This window comes from Rousettus aegyptiacus, unplaced genomic scaffold, assembly GCF_014176215.1.
Source record: "Rousettus aegyptiacus isolate mRouAeg1 unplaced genomic scaffold, mRouAeg1.p scaffold_m13_p_14, whole genome shotgun sequence".
Classification (NCBI taxonomy): domain Eukaryota; kingdom Metazoa; phylum Chordata; class Mammalia; order Chiroptera; family Pteropodidae; genus Rousettus; species Rousettus aegyptiacus.
Window position 1 is genome coordinate 17,201,232 of NW_023416289.1, and position 20,066 is coordinate 17,221,297.

At 34.7% G+C, this 20,066-nt stretch overlaps 1 long non-coding RNA gene across 1 annotated transcript in view; it reads left to right on the forward strand.

Moving 5' to 3' along the window:
• The window catches only part of LOC107513703, a 280,405-nt gene that overhangs the window by 93,447 nt on the left and 166,892 nt on the right, over nt 1-20,066 (forward strand). The window lies entirely within an intron of this gene.

The window sequence follows — 20,066 nt, forward strand, 5'->3', positions numbered from 1 at the left end:
TTTAGAACATCCAGTCCCATGTCCAACCTTCTCATTTTACACATGAGAAGCCCGCAGCTCAGTGAAAGTAAGCCATTTACCAAAGAACGCACATCTAGTAGGCAGCAGAGCCTAAATTAGCGCTGAGAACCTTGATTCTGAGTCAACACAATCCTACTCTGCTGTAGGATTCCTTTATACCTCAGCAATGCCCTGATTCAACTTCAGTCAGATATGCTTTCCCTATTCTGGCAGACTGCTGGAGATTGACCTAAACACCTACAGTTTGTAATTGTCACAGAATAAAAATACCCTTTTCCCTACTAAAATGCTAGGGCATGGGGTCTAAGCATATTTAATGCAGTGGTTACCATGGCACCTGTGTAATTTAATTATCACTCTTTTGTGAATATTTTAAAATGAAATTTTTAAAAGATCAAATAGCACATTCAACATTGTATGGCTATAGAAATGATAAGTAGCTTTTAACTGAAAATGTTCTGTTCCTGTGGGGAGTTGATTATTTTTTATGAGTTAAAATGTAATTACAGTATTGGATATGTATGTGTTTCTTTACTATATTACTATGCTTCAAAAGTTAAATATGTCAGGGGCATTTTATCTTTTAATTTACAAGGCTGACCAATTACCTTGCAAAGCTCAGCTACAATTTCACCACCAAATATACATTTCTAATTATAGAAAGCCTGATGTACATACAATATTCAAGGAAGTCTTACAAAGAGAACAAAGAAGTCCAACGAGTTTTACAATTTGATAATGGAATTGTATGAAAGGATAATGGCATGTGGATCAAACCATTTATACATAAACACTGATGTACCTATGAAGTGCCAAATTCCATGCCAGACAGTTGAAATCCAAAGAGGAACAAATAACCTTTAGAGCCTTGCTCCTCAGAGTGTTGTCCAAGGACCAGTTTTATCAGATATCAGCATCATCTGGGAGCTTGCTAAGAATGCAGAAATACAGACCCCACTCTGGGTCTATGACATAGAATCTGTATTTTAACAAGATGTACTTGTAATTCTTTATGCACATAATATTTTGAGAAGTCCTGGTCTAAAGAATTCACAGTCCACCATCAAACAAAATCTTGTACAGATTTTGCAAATGAGGGTTGCATATGCTGTAGCAAGTGAGATATGCAGTGAATAGTGTGATTGGAGTTAGGGATGTGGAAAGTGCTTGGAACGCAGAGGAAATGGAACTATATGTCTGGGGAAGAATTGATGTTTAATCAAATCAGTAGTGTTTGTTCAGGGTCTTTTGCCTTGAAGATTGCATAGTAGTTTTCCAGGAAGACAACAGTCAACGAGACATCACTGAATTTAAACTGAAGAAATAACAACTACAAGGTAGGGAGGCATTAAAGAGAAATTGTTCTAGGAACTTGGATTGGTTCAGATGACTTGGAGTGTAGTTTACGGAGATCATGGCACATCAAGGTCTTCGACAGGAGCTAGATCATGATCTGCATATCCTAATAAGGCATATAGATACTTAGCTAATCTTAATCTTATGCTTATGTTAATTTAAAGTAACATAATTTTTACGGGCTATATTTATCAAGAGGGTTGATAGTAGTAGGACCTAGAAGAAATGTTCGTTGACTTGAATACTGGTTATTCCATGCCCTTTTTATTTTTGTCTACACTCCCAAGGGGCCATGTGTACTTTTATTGCTATATACCTCATGCACAAATTAGTGACTAACGCATAGTAAGTAATCAATAAATGTTTGATATAAGTAGCTGAAAATGGCTTCAGATAGAGGTTGACTACCAATTGGGAAACTTCAAATAAATATACATATGTGTTTATGTGCCCCATACATGTTTTTAATATAAATTAAAAAGTTATAGTCAATTCCAGAAGGATGTGTAGAAGCCAGATCATTTCCTATGCACCTGCCAAGAGCGGTCCAGTTTCAGTCCACAGAGAACTTATGTGAGCTCTCTTCAACTGTCTTTAGCTAGAAATCCACCTGCCATGTCCTTTCTTGGTGTGATGTCACAGGGGTATATATTGTCCTTGGCAAGTCTAGTGTGAAAAAATGGAATTCCCTCAATTCCATTGCATCCACAGGTGCTAAACGAGCATCTTTCCAAATAGAGAGCTTCTCCATGAGGTAGACTTCCCCCACGATGTTAGTCTTAATAAAAGTGGGTACCCGTCGATGTAGTCCAGGCTGTTTCATAAGAGAAACAATGTTTTAGAAGTTTGAGTTCTGTTGGTGGCAGTGAGTTGAACCCCTGCTCTAGCTGCTGTCCAGCATTTTGAAAAGAAGAACCTATTTTACAAGCAATATGTCCCCCATTCTTAATTCAGCTAAGAGGACTTTACACATTAGCGGATCTGGGCTATGTGTATAGACACCCTTACTCACCCGTAACTATTCTGTCAGGATATAAACACAGCCAGTTTCCAGACTGTGTTCTCAACCCAAGTCACAAGAGTTTCTTCAAAAATTCTAGACTCACAGTGTTCCCCAATTCATGATTTCATGATGTTCCCTGTTTCTCCCTGGTGGCAAGAACCCAAGGTTAAAAAAAAGAAAAAGCGTTTTAGTTCAAATTGTCTCAGAAAGAAACCCTATCAAAAAAGAAACTGAAGATCAGTAGTATATTCAAAAACGATTCCAGAAAATATTGGTAAGAGTGTAGATAAATAAGTAGGAAATGGAGGGAAGCTAAAACCTGGTGTGTTATCAAGCAAGTTAGCACTCTAGGTTAATCCCATTGCAGAACTCTTGCAACGAGTACGTATTCTTGCCTCAGAGTTACCTCAGCCAGGGGGCACAGAAGCTATTTATGCACCAACTCTCATCAGTCATTTGTCAAAGGCTGTTGCTGGTGGTATACTTCCACTTCTACTCTGCCAGGCATATAGTAGAACTAGCTCCCATAGCCAAAGAGAGCCCTCAGGAAAGTTGCTGGTGCTGAGAGTTCTGACCTGGTAGCATGAAATGAAATAACAGTGTGGCAATGGGACGGGGCAGAGGCAAACTGTCTGCTACAACCATCGAACAGCTCTTTTTAAGACCTGTGATTGCTTTCTCTTTTCAACATAAATGAAGCTGTTATTCAATTTAGTCTTTGCAGAAAGAGCTTTTTTTTCAACCAATTTTACATATATCCTGGGAGAATTACACCTACTGACTCAACAGATACACAACTAAAATAAAAGATCATTTAATGTTTCTTCAAAGAACAAGAAAGATATTTTTAAAGGTCATTTTCTATCTCTGCCTTTGATTCGATACTACTGGCAATTGATTTTGGTAAAAACAGTAAACAAAATGTAAATTAAGTCCTAGCAGAATACTCGTATGTTATGTTACTTCGCTGCACATATTTCAGTAATTATTTGATTTTATATGTAAGGCATCATAAGAATGGTTTCATGATAAGGAATGGTAATTATTTACCTTCCTCATTCAGGTTCTAACCAATGGAAGACAGATGGCAGATGCCATATGGAGATTTATAAGTATTAAAATTTTTAAATATCAGTTTCTAAGTATAATTATTAGCAGAAAATCTATAATGAAGAATATGATTGTGCGTGAAGCAAAAATGGTGCCTTCTCCTCTGCCGCTTCTGCTCCTCCTCCTTGCACTTCTCCCTCCCCAACTGGATAAAATTAGCTGCCATTGAAAAGTAAAACTTACTTTATAGCTAGTGCCAGAGAGGGAAGTTAGCTAATAGAGGACAGAAACTAGAGGAGCTGGTTGGCCTGTATACCGCATGGAGACTGGGAAGCCTAAGAGAACCGGGGCATCTGTGCTCAAATGGTTCGAAAGAATCAGACATAAGAATGCTTTCCTTACATTGGAAATTTTAAACCACTCCCCAAGCCGGAACAGAAAATGTGACTAATGAATGTTTTGTTGTCACCTATGCCACCATGTCTTTGCCTTAGAGAGAGACAAGTTAGAAAAGAGAAATATGCAAATGCTTCCTCCCAGAAATAACATCTTTAGAATGTAAATGAAGGAGAAAAAAAAAACTTGCTCAGTAAAAGTGCCTATCTTTGCTAAGGAGTGAACATGGAAAGAAAAAGACAATGCAATTTTACAGATATACTATGGAGAGGATTCAGCTCTCTAGTGAAGGTTGCAGATTCCCTTAAAGACTTTTATATTCAATTGTGGTGAACGAGGAAGGGTTTAAGAGTTAGTGTTTGAATATGAGGATGGATTTATTTAATTTCCATTATATATAGGTAGGCCCTGTGATCATGAGCAATTTGTTTAATCTCTCTTAGTGTGAAATTCGATAAAAATTGATACTTAGGGGCTTGTTACATGGTTAATAGCATTCAAACTGGGTTCCACAGAGCCCTAATGTTTACTGGAAGCTTGTCACCATTCATCGTGATTGTGACTTAGGATCCCCAGTCTTTTTCTAATCAAAGTAACTCTATTTTGACTATTTTATTGTTAGAATCACAGACTACATTTAAGAACGACAACAAAATTTTATGAGAAAACATTTTTTTCTCATAAAAATATTTGAAAATCAATAAAATGGAGCATGAGAAAACTACTCTATAATTTATGTATTATAGAAATGCCATTTATAATTCTCAGCATATAAAGATAGGATGTCATGCCCATAAAATAACTCATATTTCAAAAATAATAACAAATTGTTTTAAGTTTACTATAGAGTATTTGGAATGTCTGCCTCCTGTCATTCAATTAAAATGGCTCTAAATGCTCATGTATAACTATCATAGTTTTAAATTTTAATACAGTACATCTAAAATGGAAAGAGAGAGCTTTCAATGTCATATTTTTTGATCAAAGCAAATAATTTTAGCCTTTGAAACTATATGTTAAAAATGACTTAGAGAATGTGTTGGCACACTAAATATTAACGTTCGGTGGTATATATAGAAATGTTGTGGTCTTTAAATTGCTGATGATTGACAGAAACAAACACTCAGATTGGAAAAATCCATTCACTTAGTTTTCCACTTATTCAGAAAAGATTTATTCAGACCTTATAATGTTTCACACACAGTGTCATGGGCATGGAAATAAGATAATTACCAAACAGCTCTACCTCAAGAGTTCATAGACTAGTGAGAAAACAGACAGAAACCAAATGTCTTATAAGGCTTCTGAAGAGTTATGAAACAGGGTCATAAGGAAGGAACAGTGTTATGGAGGAGTCCTGGATGCAGCTATATACTATCTGGCCAGCTAGTGATCTGATGATGAAAACAAGGCTCACTGTGGGAGATGATCACTGGAGAAACTTTAAGGCTCCCATGTTTAATCTCAGGAATATTTCTTTCCTAATCCAGTTCTTTGAGCACCTTTCACCATGCTGAGGACTCCCAAGATCCCAGCTCTTAATTGTCCTCTCTAGAGATTCCTTCCAACACTTATTCTGACTGTGGAGTGAGAGGTGATTTGCATAACAATGACCTTATATACTTCTGCAAAGAAACTCCTCTCACCTCTCTAAAAACATTTATGTAAGAATATACATTGTTAGCTATTAGGGAAATGCAAATCAAAACCACAATGAGATACCATCTCACACCTGTTAGAATAGCTATAATCAACAGGACAAGTAATAACAAATCCTGGAGAGGATGGTGAGAAAAAGGAACTCTCATACACTGCTGGTGGGACTGCAGATTGGTACAGCCACTATGGAAAACATTATGGAGGCACCTCAAAAAACTAAGAATTGATCTACCGTATGATCCAGCAATCCCACTGCTGGGTATATTTCCCAAAGACTTGAAAACCCATATCTGAAAAGGTATTTGCGCACTGATGTTCATTGCAACATCATTCACAGTGGCCAGGACATGGAAACAACCAAAGTGACCTACAGTAGATGATTGGATAAAGAAGCTGTGGTACATATATAAATGGAATATTACTCAACCATAAGAAGAGATGAAATTTGCTACAACATGGATGGACTTTGAGATAATCATTCTAAGTTAAATAAGCCAGATAGAAAAAGTTGAAAATCACATGATATCACTTATATGTTGGGATATAAACCTAAAAGTAATAAATGAATAGGACAAACAAACAGAAACTTATGGACATGGGCAATAGACTAGTGTTTACCAGAGGGTAGTGAGGAGGGAGGAGGTAGACAGGGTAAAAGGGGTCAAATATGTGGTGACAGAATGAAATCTAATTATGAGTGGGGAACACCCAGTGTAAATATATATATGCCTTACTGTTAAAATGTACAGATGAAATTTGGATTTTGTTAACCAATGTCACCATAAAAATATTTTTTTAAAAAAAGAATATACAAAATATATAAACCTAGACTTTAGGCTTTATTTCTGGTTTTGGTTTCTTAGATTGTTCCACAAAGCCCAGCATATTCCTAATTTTCAATTATTAGGTTTAAAAGAAAGCTCATAAAATGTAACCCCTTGTTTTTCAACTTTTTCTGGTTCTTCTAAGATTCTATCACTATAAAGTCTTAGCATATGTCTTCAGGAATGAACAACTGAGCATTTGAATGTCATAAAACTTCAAATGAGATATGCAGTTGAATCCAATCCAATCATCAGAATTGAAGGTATTCAGCTAACACTTAATAATTTATATTTATCTAGATCTGGAGTTATGTGATTTCCATCTCAGTGCCCTCTTGTGATTCATACAACAAAGACACTCAAAAAAGTCTTTTCAGTTCTGAGATATTATGGTCCCAGAAGTCTCTAGAGGATCATGCACTATCAAAGAAATATTTTCAGCTTATCTTTATCAAGGCCTATTTGCAGTACAGGGAATAAAAACCCACTTAAATTTGGTTAAGCACATCTACTTAAGATTTTTACTCTTTATTATATGAAATAGATTATATCTCTTGTCCCAAAATCCCATCTTAAAATGCTCCATTCACTCTCAATAGTATCTTGTTTTGGATGTTAAATTATAGGTCACTTTATCAATTAAGGTGGGATTGAGATTTATTATAGGATAGTTGGCAGGTGTTTAATAAGACATTGAGCCATTAGGGCCTCAGTTCTCTCTTTTTCTCTCTCATTATCTGCTATCTATCTATATCTATCTATCTATCTATCTATCTATCTATCTATCTATCTATCTATCATCCATCCATCCATCCATCCATCTCCCTCACTTTCATCCTCTTTACATATAGGCAGAATTTTTCAAGGTAAGGAAGAGTCAATGCACTTGATGGTAATTCATTACACAAACACTTTTGGAGCATTTATCATGCTAAATATTTTTCAAGGCACAAAGTATGTAACATGAACTAGCATGATATTTATCTGCATGATACACACAGTTTAGTGGATGAGTCAGTTAAATGGAGAATTAACTATAACATAGAATTCCACGGCCCTCAATAAACACAAATGCAAAGTACCACGGAACAGAGAGGAAGAAAATCCAAATCAACTGAAGGGAGAAAGGGATCTAATTTTTTATTTTAAGAACTATCAGGAATAGTTTCAATCAGGAGCATTTTAGGAACACTTTAAATACAAATATATTATAGGTATTGAGTAAAGGATATTTAGAAGATTTTATTACAATATAAGGTAATTTCATTGTCGTTTGCTAAGTAAAAGCTATATAATGGCAATTGAATTTCTAATCATGGGGGTGGGGTTCAAAATTAGTCAGGATGCCCGCTTCTTTGGAAGATATGTTTGATTAATTCAGGCATGTATGCATGCATGAAAGAAAATATACATCATGAAGAAAATTAAAAAGACTGTTTCCACCAACTGTTGGTGAGGATATGAAAAAATTAGCACTCCCATACATGAATTGTGGAAGCAGAAAGTGGTACACAGCAACACACAAACACATAAAATCTTACACCTGGGTATATACCAAACAGAAATTAATAATTTTAATTACATTTTGTACATATACAAAATTAGCAATGATTACATAATCATACATATATATGATACTATATAATTATATATAATATGCATATATTCTAAAAATTGAGAAAAACAATGGTATAGTTATAAAATAGGATCTACACAGTTATGGAAAAGGATGAACTACTCCTACATATAACATCGTGGATAAATCTCTTAGGCATAACACTGAAAGAAAGAAGCTAGACAATTTCAGTATGAATATAGGTAGACATTTATTAAGCTGTGCACTTAATATTTGTATAATTCACTACATATGATAATTCAATTAAAAAGAATAGTCTGCCATGCTATTAGAAAAGTTTATTAATGTATTAATCTAAGCATTCGAAAATACTGAAAACAATGCTAATCACTAGACATATGAGCAAAAGAGATAACCGATGCTTTCATGGGGAAATTAATAGGAGTTGGAAAATATTACAGTTGAAGATGATTCAATAATAAAAGGTTCTGTTTCTACATGGGATGCTGAATCCACCACCACTTTCCATTCAAAATACAAATACACCTACACACTGGCTCGATGCCAGGCACCATATTGAGTACTGAGAATTTAGAGATGGACAAGAATGATCCGTTCCCTTACTTCAGGGAACTCTCAGTTCATTTACCACCGATGCTCCTGTCAAAACCTCTACACTGTACCCCATTGATTAAGGAATGATGGTGACATTCTTATCTGTCCTGTGAAAATATAGCTGTAGAAACTAAGATATATTCTAAACTCAATATTTACTGTCAGTTACTATGTTATCAATATACCTTCTCTTTTCCCTGGACACATATGCCACCATCATTGAATGTTTAGGGGAAAAATACATCCTCAAAGCCAAAGAAGATGAGTCCATAAAACTTAAACTGGCTTGATGAACAATTCTGAAAGAATGCTACTGAACATTTAATAAATGTCTTTTTTCTATGTTAAAAAAATCATTCAAAATATTTAACAACATATATAAATTAATGCAGCCAAAATCATAATTGAGATCCAAGAAATACTTTAGTAAGAATTTGAGAGCTCTGCATTTTTCCCTAAAGTATGTCTCTCTGTCTCTCTGTCTCTGTCTCTCTCTCTCTGTCTCTGTCTCTCTCTCTGTCTCTCTCTGTCTCTCTGTCTCTCTGTATCTCTTTCTCTCTCTCTCTGAGAAGAATGCTTCCCAAACTGTTGTACCATGCCTTTAAAAGATTTAGGTCATAGGAAAGAAACTTTCTATAAATTCCTCTCCATACTGCTCTGCATGCCACAGACAACGAGAAGACCGTCTGAGCTGTCAAGAACTACCACATGATAAAAGGAAAAGTGATGAAAAGAAATGGAACCTTGGAACTGACCGCCTAAAAGCCAAAATTTCTCCTGGGATTTCTGGATACAAAAGAGGTTTCTGTACTTCCCAAAGAACACCAGATCACATTAACTTATTCAAATATGAGGTCAGATTTCAGTGTTTAGGTTTAAAGCTGTCCGGTATGTTCCTTGATAAGGGAAAAAAATTTGACAAATCACACCTTTGAATAAATTCATTTTAATCCCTTTCTTCCCTTTGATGTAGTAAAAATAGTCTTGTCATGTAGCTACGATTGCATTTAATGGTTGTCATTCACAGAAATGGAGAAATAATATCTGAGTATAAGGCCTTCAAATGTGACTAATAGCATTTTTACATATGAAGAAAAATACTTTTATTTTACATGAATAAGACCATTGCTTCATGATGATGATTATTGAAAATTCAGCAGCTTCTCTTATTATAGGGTAACGATAAGAACAGCTCCTCTATCTCTTCTCTGTCATTGATGTTAAAAAATGGTAATCCAAGCAAATCTATATTCCTAATGTTTGCTGTAACCCCATTAGTTCTCAAATTCTTATCAAAAGTCTTACCTAATTATTACCACTTTACCTGATTTTAATCTCTTATTTTAAATAATAAAGATGTCTCAATCTGTTATATTTTAAGATGACCTAGTAAATGCTGTTTTTTGCCTGCATTAAGCATTTCTTAAGCACATAACTTGTCACTTCTGTACTAATTTGCTGTAACACTCATTGATAAGTGGACATTAATTAATGCTAAATTACAATGGAATTTTTATGGAATTACATGTGACATCCGCATCAGCACCAAATGAGTTCATCATGATTAAACTTATTACCATTTCTAATTAACCTTGAGTGCCCCTGGATGTTAACTGCACACGAGGCAAGTATATATGCAGCCTACAGCTTCTACTGAACACAAACCCTGCACATCATGCAACCATTAGGAGCTTATGGAAGAATGGCATAGGCCACATTTGTACTCATTGTGTATGCGAAGAACCAGAAAATGAAAATAGCAGCAATAATCTGAAAACTTTGAGCAACAAAATTGTTGCTCTCAAATGTCAGAAGGAAACTTTCCACAAATTGAATTCGCTTTGAGTGCCATGAGCAGGCATATGGAGAATGTTTATTTTATTCCCTGTAACCAAATTAAGACCTGTTCCTTACTTACCCCTCCCCAATCACAATAGCAAAGTTTTCTTTGATGAGTATTGGTAGACCACAATACTTAATGCCTATGATCTGTTTATAACTCCCTTTGAGACCTAGAGAGTGCCAGAGACAGAGCAGACCTGATCGATGTGCATACCGATATCAGAAGGAACTACTGCAGCAGGTGCTGGAGTATAGCAGGCAGTGAATGAGCGTAGTCCCAAACAGTTTCTGATCCTGGAGGCAGCTCTTCCTAACCATGAAAAGATTCTACTAGGAGCGCCTACTACAGGGAACGTAACTGACTGGCAGTCCCAGCGGCTATCCCACTGGATTCACCATTGTTTTTGCTCCAAAACCGAGCTGATGATGAGGCATGGCAGTGGTACTAGGGCAGGACCATTCTAGAAAAATGAGTGACTCCTCTAATGGGCACATGCTACCTGAAGCCCCTCCCCTAATGTTTTAGCCAAAATGTTGGCTACACTGTAGTCTGAGACTATTTCTACACCATCCTCCTTCCTATCTCTTCTTCATAGGAGTCAAAACCTCTTCTCAAACTAAAGGCTTTCTCTGTTTTTGCCAGCATAGATATTCTCATCTTGACAATTGTTTCTTAAGAGACCCAACCCCTAATCATTAGTATAGAGGACCCAGAAAACATCTTAAGTTCTGATAAATGAGTATAACAGTGGCTGTTTCCAGAGTGAGTACCTAGGAATGGGGAAGTAGGAAATGTGCTGGAAATATGGCAGGAAAAAAAGGCAAAAGTTTCTCAAAATACATTTAGTAGTTTAAAAGAAAATATGACCAGGCAAATAACAATTTGATCTTACTGGAAACTATTAAAATGCCTCCATACTCCATATAATGTGGGTCTTGTCAGTATCAAAATCCAGATCTTAATAAGTTGCCAACTCAGTTGAGAAGCAAATATTTGCTTTACTTCATCATATTATAGTTATATCCATATGCCAACCAAAAAGCAGTCTAATTTTGACATTTTTCCTGTTTATCCAATATTATTAAAACTCTCTAAATTGAATGATACCAATATTTAGAAGAATAAGCATTTTTTATTGAAATTTTAAGGCACTTAACTCATGGTAAGCTCCTTGACATAGTTCTTGGTGATATTTTTTGGATCTGACTCCAAAAGCAATGTCAACAAAAGGAAAAATAAACAAATGTAACTATATTAAACTCAAAAGCTTGTGCACAGTGAAGGAAACAATCAACGAAATAAAAAGGCAACGTACTGAATGAGAGATGATATTTGCAAATTATATATCTGATAAGGGGATAATATCCAAATATATAGAAAAAACTCAAAACAAAAACATCTAATTTTAAAAAAGGATAGAGGATCTGAATAGACATTTTTTTTTTTTCTCAAAGAAGAAAGACAATGGCCAATGGGCATATGAAAAGATACTCAACATCATTGATCACCAGGGAAATGCAAATCAAAGCCACAATGAGGTATCACTCACACCTGTCAAAATGGCTATTCTCAAAAGGACAAGAAATAAGAAGTGTTGGTGAGGATGTGGAGAAATGGGAACCGTAGTTCATTGTTGGCATGGATGTAAACTGGTGCAGCCACTCTGGAAAACAGTATGCTGTTTTCCCAAAAATTAAGAATAGAACTACCATGTGATCCTGCAATTCCACTTCTGGATATATATTCAAAAAAATGGAAACACTAATTCAAAATTATGTCCGTTGCAGCATTATTTACAACAGCCAAGATATGGAAACAACCTCAATTTCCATCTCTGTATACCAATGTCTAAAATGGACTATCTGAGACCAAAGCCATCTTAAAGATATCTACTGAGCCATAAAAACGAATTAAATCTTGCCATCTGCAACAGCATGGATAAAGCCTCAGAATATGATACTAAGTGAAATAAATCAGACGGAGAGATAAATGCCACATGATTTCATTTACATGTAGAATCTAAAAACAAAAGCAAAACAAAACAAATGAGCAAACTAAATAAAACTGATAGATACAGAGAAAAGATTAGTGGTTTCCAGAGAGGAAGGGGTTTGGGGTTGAACAAAATAGGTGAAAAGGATTGAGAGGCATAAATTTCCAGATATAAAATAAATAAGTCATGGGGAGTAATGAATAGCACTGTGACTATAGTAAATAATATATTAACATTTGAAAGTTGCTAAGAAAATAAGTCTTAAAAGTTCCTATCGCATGGAAAAAAATTTTGCATGTGGTGTATGGTATCAGATGTTAGCTAGACTTGTGATCATTTTGCAACGTATACAAATGTTGAATCATTACATGTACACCTGAAGCTAATATAATATAGTATGTCAATTATACTTCAATAATAATTAGTTAATACTGATGAAAATTTTATAAAAAATGACACCTAACTCACAGAGCATTGAATATAAAAAGACTTTTACTGCTGTCATGCACATTTACATATTACAGTTCTCAATAGCTCAGAGGCAAGAATAAAGTGCTACCTGGAAAGCTCCATTATCTTGAGTAAAATTGCCTTGAGAAGAATGTTAAAATCTTGAATTCAGGTGACCCTATCCTCTACTGACTTTTTTTTGCAAACTCTTTAATATCAAACTTATTATTTTTCATCTACCTCAATGCATTGGATGTTAAAAACTATGAAACATGAAACTTTGTTTCATGAAGCTGGCTTTGATACTAGGGCCTTAACTCTAATGTAAAGGTGAAATAAACCAAAAAAAAAAGGTATTATACAATTGATTTTACATACAGATGTGCTAAGCATGACTATCTTAAAATAGAATAAAGTAGCTAAGTGCTTGCCTCTAAACACAGAAATTTTATCAATGCATCAGCTACAAAGCCAGACATAACACTTGTGTTGTGTTGGTGATGAAAATACAGCAGTGGACTGCTATAAGAAAAAGATGATTTCCTGAAATAGTGAGGATCTCTTGCTCAGCTTCAAACCCCAACTAAGTAAATATTTCCTCGATATACCTAATAGTCTTTCTGCAGAATTTAGTGCATATTAAAGCCATGCAAAAATACCTTGTTTATATATAACAGAATTACATTCTTGATTCAAATAATAATTATATGGATATAATTTTATGTAGATATAATATATAAATTATATTTCCCCCTTAAATGATCAGAGGGATATTCACAAGGTTTGTTGAATATGGGAACATTTCTTTGGGGTGAGGGTGAAGAGCCACAGTCCTGAAGATGAAAAATGTCTTCATGTACTTCTGAGTAAGCATTTCAGAATGCAGCCCTTCCTCTGTTAGGAATACTTACCTTAGGTTAAATTAAGTTTCTAAAGCCCAAGTCAATTTCCTGGCCTTCTTTGAGAAAACATCAGGTTAAATTAAATGAGATACATATTTTAAATAGATAAATGACTTATCCTTGGTTGATTATTTATATCACTTTAAAATAGTACAAAATTATATCTAATCTAAAGGAAGCCAGTGCAGAATTATATAGACCCTGTAGATTTCCAGCTGGGCAAATGTTATTTAGACTCATTTCATCAACTCAGGTTATGGAAGTCTCTCCCTCTCCTTCTCCATCCTTTACCTCTCTTCCTTCACTTTCTCTTACTTCATTTTTCTCCTTAGGGGTGGGAGCCTAGAGACATCCACCTGGTTTTCTGCTCTAATCTTATCCTGATAAAATCTCCAAACGAGTATTGTAACAAACCAACAGTATGCTATCACGACACTCTAGCTACTGCAAAAAATACAAATAAAACTTTCGTCTGAAATGCCTCATGTAGATCATAAATGACTGCCCCTTTCTTTTGGACATTGTCTTTCCTTTCATAATTGTTTATGTGCGTACTTACTTTTGCGTCAGTCCTCCAATTGTGTTATATCATCCATTTCACACCACAGGGTCATGAGGGCACAAGAAAATTTCAGCCACAGTCTCATTTTGTAATAGAGTCTGTACTTCTTCAGACTGCTGAAATATAAAAGGATTTGCTTTTCATCATAGGACAAATTAAATTTTAATTACCTGTTAAAACACAAATGTCAAAAGCAAATCTTGAAGGCAAGGTTACAGTTCTTTCATACATTATGTTTTATCCCCATTTTCATGCAAATTAATTCTTTTCTTCATTTTAAATGTGTATTTTCATAGAATATGTTAATAATTTATTTCAAAACATTATGTGGTGATACAAACTTAATGTGTGTGTATATGTGTGCAGTAAAGACAACTCATCAAACTTTTTCATTTTAAAAAGTAAAACTTCTTTCATATATGTATTGAGTCTAACAGTAGGTAATTATCTCAGGTAAATGTGGTTCCTTTAAATTGAAGAGTTTGCAAAATCATATATTACATATTAATCAGATTTCGTAATTATTTTGGCCTTGAGTTATTGCCCGTATTACAGTATATTAGTATGTTTCTGATGTACCTTATCACCTTTGCAGTTTCTATTAAATCATCCTTACTTTGGAAATTAAAATAAGCTTTTCTTGGCAACAAGTTGTGTTCTGATAACTCTTGTCTGGAAAGACATGAGTGTGAAAAATAAAAGATATATTCTTAAAACCTTAGTAATGCCAATATGGACATAATTATTTAGTTTCAATCAATTATCATTCAAATATGGCATGCAATTGTGAAACTTATGGAACTATGAAAGTGGAAATTTATAATGATGCAGGCTTAATTTCATTAATGCATAAAGCACATATTACACAGAGACAGACGTCAAATTAAAAACTCTCAGACTCTAATTAGCTTTAGAAATCTCTTATGTCTAATTGATATGGCTGTCATAATTAATTTAAATAGTGATTTCAACCTGACTGTGATGCAGAAAAATACCTCATTTATTAAGAATCTTTAAAGGGAAATAGCATAAGATATGGACATTATATCCAAATCTGTCTAGTTAGAGACAGATGTAAATATAGACATTGATATAAACAGATATAGACATCCTTCTATGTAGTATGGTCAGTGGATCATATAAGAAATATAGTTCTAAAACTTCACTTTTATGAGTAAATCATCATCATCATATTAAAAAATCCTATGATTAATTCAACTTTTAGAAATTCATAGAATATTCAGAACATTTACTTTAATCACTAGTTCTGAATCCCTTCTACCAAATTATGCAAGTGTAATATTTGACTGATTGAAAATTTTTTTATATAATTCCATCTTTAACAGATATTTTAGCAAAAAAGAGGTAGATGATAAATAATCAATGATAGATGATAGATAATAGATAAAATGTTAATAAAATATTAACACATCATAAATGCCCATCAACAATGATTGGATAAATAATTATGGTTCATATATACAATGGAATATTACTCATCCATAAAAGAATGAAATCCTACTATTTGCAATGACATGAATGTACCCAGAGGTTATTATGCTTAGTGAAATAAGTCAGACAGAGAAAGATAAATACCGTATGATTTCCCTAATATGTAGAATCTAAGAAACAAAAAGAAAAAACTAAGTCAAAAACAGACTTGCAAATGTACCGGGCAATCTGGTGACAGCTGAAGAGGAGGGGCATTGGGGGCCTGGCAGAAAGTGGTGAAGGGTTAAAGAAGTACAGATTAGTAGTCAATAGATCGTCATAGGGATGGGGAGCGTGGCATAGGGAATGTAGTCAGCAGTACTGTAATAGCTAGGTATAGAACCAGAGGGAAGATAGAGTAATCAGGGGGATCATTCATAAATTCTGTAAATGTCTAACCAATGTACTATATACTTGAAACTAATAATAAAAAGATTAACAGGTTGATGAAGGAAAAATATAACCCTAGGCATAGGCTGTGATTATGAAGAATAATCAGTTGTAAAAGAAATAAAGTATTCTAATTGTAATACATATTCTATCAGTTCACCATCTAGATACTTCAGTGTTTATAAAATACCAATTTGGATACATAGTCATTACCTGTCCACATGCATGTTTATCCATGCCTAAAATGGCTTCAAATTGAATGATCTCGATAAAAAGTATACATCTACATTATTTCTGCATGAGATACTAAGCAAAATTATTCATTTAGTTTTAAAATGACCATTAAAAAAATGAAAAGGGAATGAGCAGCAGACATCGTATTGCCTCACTAATAAATAAATTCAGGAAGATAAATGTTACAATCTCACCATACAGCTTTCTTAGAGTATGGCTATGTATCACATGAAGAAATGGAGACTTTTAAGTGAAAGCACCCTATAATTCAGAAGCTTCAAAAAAAGTACAGTAGGTATTTTTTAAAACTGATGAAAATACACGAGAACTCACCAGCACTTTGATCTTCCTTTGGGATGCCAGTGTCTGACCTGAATCTTCCAGCCAGGAGTGGGAGGAAGCCATATCAAGCTGAGGCATTGAACTTGCCTCTAGTGTCAGTCTGTGGCTAATCTGTGGACATCCACGCCATACATTTCATCTTGAAGATCTCTTCCTTCCTCACTACAGACACCCAAGGCCTTCATCTCTTTATCGCTTAGCAAGTCTGACTCTAAACCACATTTTGTTATAAGGATTTTAAAGTAGCACATTTTGTTCTCTGTCTTTTCTTATAAATCCTCTGAATGAAATTAAGTCATTTATCTAAGTTTCCTGTAGAGTTTTTTAGTTTTAGTCTATTTTTTTAGTTGTTTACATTAAGTTTTCATCATTATTGAATTTCGAAGGACTATATATTCTATTTGAATTCCGATGGACCAAATTTCAGAGTAATTCTGAGCTTTTTAAGCAGGTTTTGAGGATTCTTCACTATATGTGTGAGATAGACTGAAAAGAAAATGACCTCTCAAAGATGTATTTACTTCCTAATCTATGGCATCTGTGAATATTACCTGAGATGGCAAAGGAGTAAACATTACCTTATGTGAAAACATGTGATTGAGAACCTTGAGATGTGAAATTTATCCTGGATTATCTGGGAAGTACCTACGTACCATCACATGTGTCCTTATAAGAGAGAGGCAGAGGGAATTTTCACACAGACACACATAGCTGTGAAGACAAAGGCAGAGATCAGAATGATATGTCCATAGTGAAGCTAAAAGACGAGACGGACAGATTGTCCTCCTGAATCTTCAGAGGGCGTGCTGCCCTGCTGAGACCACGCTTGCAGACTCTGTCCTCTACAGCTGCGAAATAGTAAATTGCTTTCTTTTCTTTTAAGCCACTAAGTTTGTGGTAATTTATTGGGGGAAGCCACAAGAAATTAATACAATGCGATCAAATATGAACTTTAGCTAAGGTTTATCCTTAACAGCATGCAACTTTGAGTAAATAAATTCTTATTGTCTTAGTTTCCACGTCCATAAAAATCAATGTAAAATAGTTCCTACCTCATGAGTTGTTATGAAGGTTTAAAAAAACAAAATACCTACCACATTAAAAAAAATAAGCATAACTGGCATAAAATAGGCTGATCATTAAATATTAGCTCTTGTCATTTTGATTATGAAATTTAAGCAATGCTACTGGAAACCCCTTACAATTTATTCTCCACCAATGCTATAGCAGAATAAACCACTGACTCAAACATAATCCCTTGCAGAGATTTATTTAGCTATTTAAACTAGCCACTACATGAGGTAATTTGTTCCACTCAGTGTTTTTATGACAGTTGACAGAAATGTCTGTGTTGATATTTCTCTCAAAAAGTCTTCTAAGCTGCAGAAAAACAAAGCCCAAAATATTACTATTCCAATTGCATAGAAAGAAGCTTCTTTCCAAGCTCTCTAAGAGTAGGAGAGCTTATTGCAAGGAAAAATATCATGTCACATATTTTGGGTCGTACTCTTCCAAACTATTGAAAATACTGTAGTAATCATTGTAGGAAATATGCTAATTGTATTAACACAAATAAACCTCTCTTCTATGCTACTCTGCACCTAATTTCTTCACACACACACACACACACACACACACACACACACGCACACACACGCACACACACACACACACCTCTTCCCACATGCCATGCTTCCTCTCCCCCAGACCTTGAATACTGGACTACTTAAGACAAGTAAAGATACTGGTTTTCTCTTGGTGGAATTGCTAGGTATGAAATAACTTCACAGTGAAATTGCTTTCTGTCTGTAGTAAGAAAGATACCTCTTGAAAATTTTGAGACACTAGACAATAGATCTTAAAGATCCAAGTAAAATTATATTTTTTTTCACTGAGGTTTAGTTCACTAAATCTCATTCCCAATCACTTTTTTTCTTGCACACCGTGGCAGCTGGAAAAGCTAAATATTCACTGTGGCTGTATAATATAATTTTATGGATGTTGGTGTAAGATTCCTGCACTGATATTGCTTTCTGCCCCTGCTCCAAATATGGATGTGATATCTGGGACTGGGCAACCATATTGAAAATGTGAAGTGAAGGTACACACACAACTTCAAGTTGAAAACGTGAAGTGAAGGTGCACACACACAAAAATAACTCAGCAGAATCCCCACTTTACATCATGAGCTGCTGAATCATCAACCTCAGCCAACTGGACCATTCAACCCCTGTATGTCAGTTTTATTATTACTGACGGTGAATGCATTCCCAAATGATACATCATAGGAAGGCGGAACCTGAAGGAATGCCCATCATTTACAATGTACCTATTCAATGGATCTCCAAATATGAAGGGTGTGCTTCCAACCTCAAAGATCTCGTAGTTCAGGAGTGGTAAAAGCACACCTATGTGAAAACAGTATATTTTGATGATCACTCTATTAGCAGGATCTATAAGACATGATGGGAGTGTACAGGAATGCAGAGTTCAAATACTAAGGAATTCTAAGAAAGCCTCACATGTAAGGCTGTGTTCAAATTGAGTCTTAAAGAATGAACCCAGGTGAACAAGTACAGCTCATCTAGCAGCTCCTGCTTTAGACACTAAGTACGAGCACAAGAATGGTATGTTGTGGTCTTCATATGTAGTTCAGTATTACTTAATAATGGAGCTCCTGAGAGAGCAGAAGTTACAACAGTTAAAATGGACAGCCTGGCAAGTGCCAAATCAAAAAGATTATTAGCCATATGAGAAATTGTTGAGAATTTATCTTCTGAGCCATGGACAGCCATTGAAAATTTCAAAGTAGAAAGTGAAATGCTCATGTTTTATTATTTAAACAAAGGTGTCAAAGACTCAGTTAAATAATGCTGCAGATGTTGAGATAAGTCAAGCAGCAAGAGTGTCAGTGGAGTGCCCCTATTTTACTATTTATAGCGAGTATTCAGATTTTAATTTTCTGGATTAATATCCTGTCTCTGACATTTGTGAGCTATGTGACAAAGTAAATAGCCTCACTCTGCTTCAGTTATTCAAGTGTGAATTAAGAGTAATAATAGGTGCATCTCATACAATTGTTATAAGGGTTAAAAAATCTATATTAGTAAAATGTTTGCACTAGTATCTCACAAAAATAAATATTGTATCAGCTTGATAAATAATAGGGTATCAAGTATGTAAATGAATCTTTATAAGGAGTGAGGGTCAAAAACTATTTCAGATTTCCTGAAAGGCAAACTACCGGTTCTCCACTTAATCCTTTAGCAGTTAAATCTTCTCCTTAAGGAAATTTAATTTTTTTTTAAATTGACTATTTTTGTTTTGAAAATTGCTAATTCTCTTAGCACACAACAGAA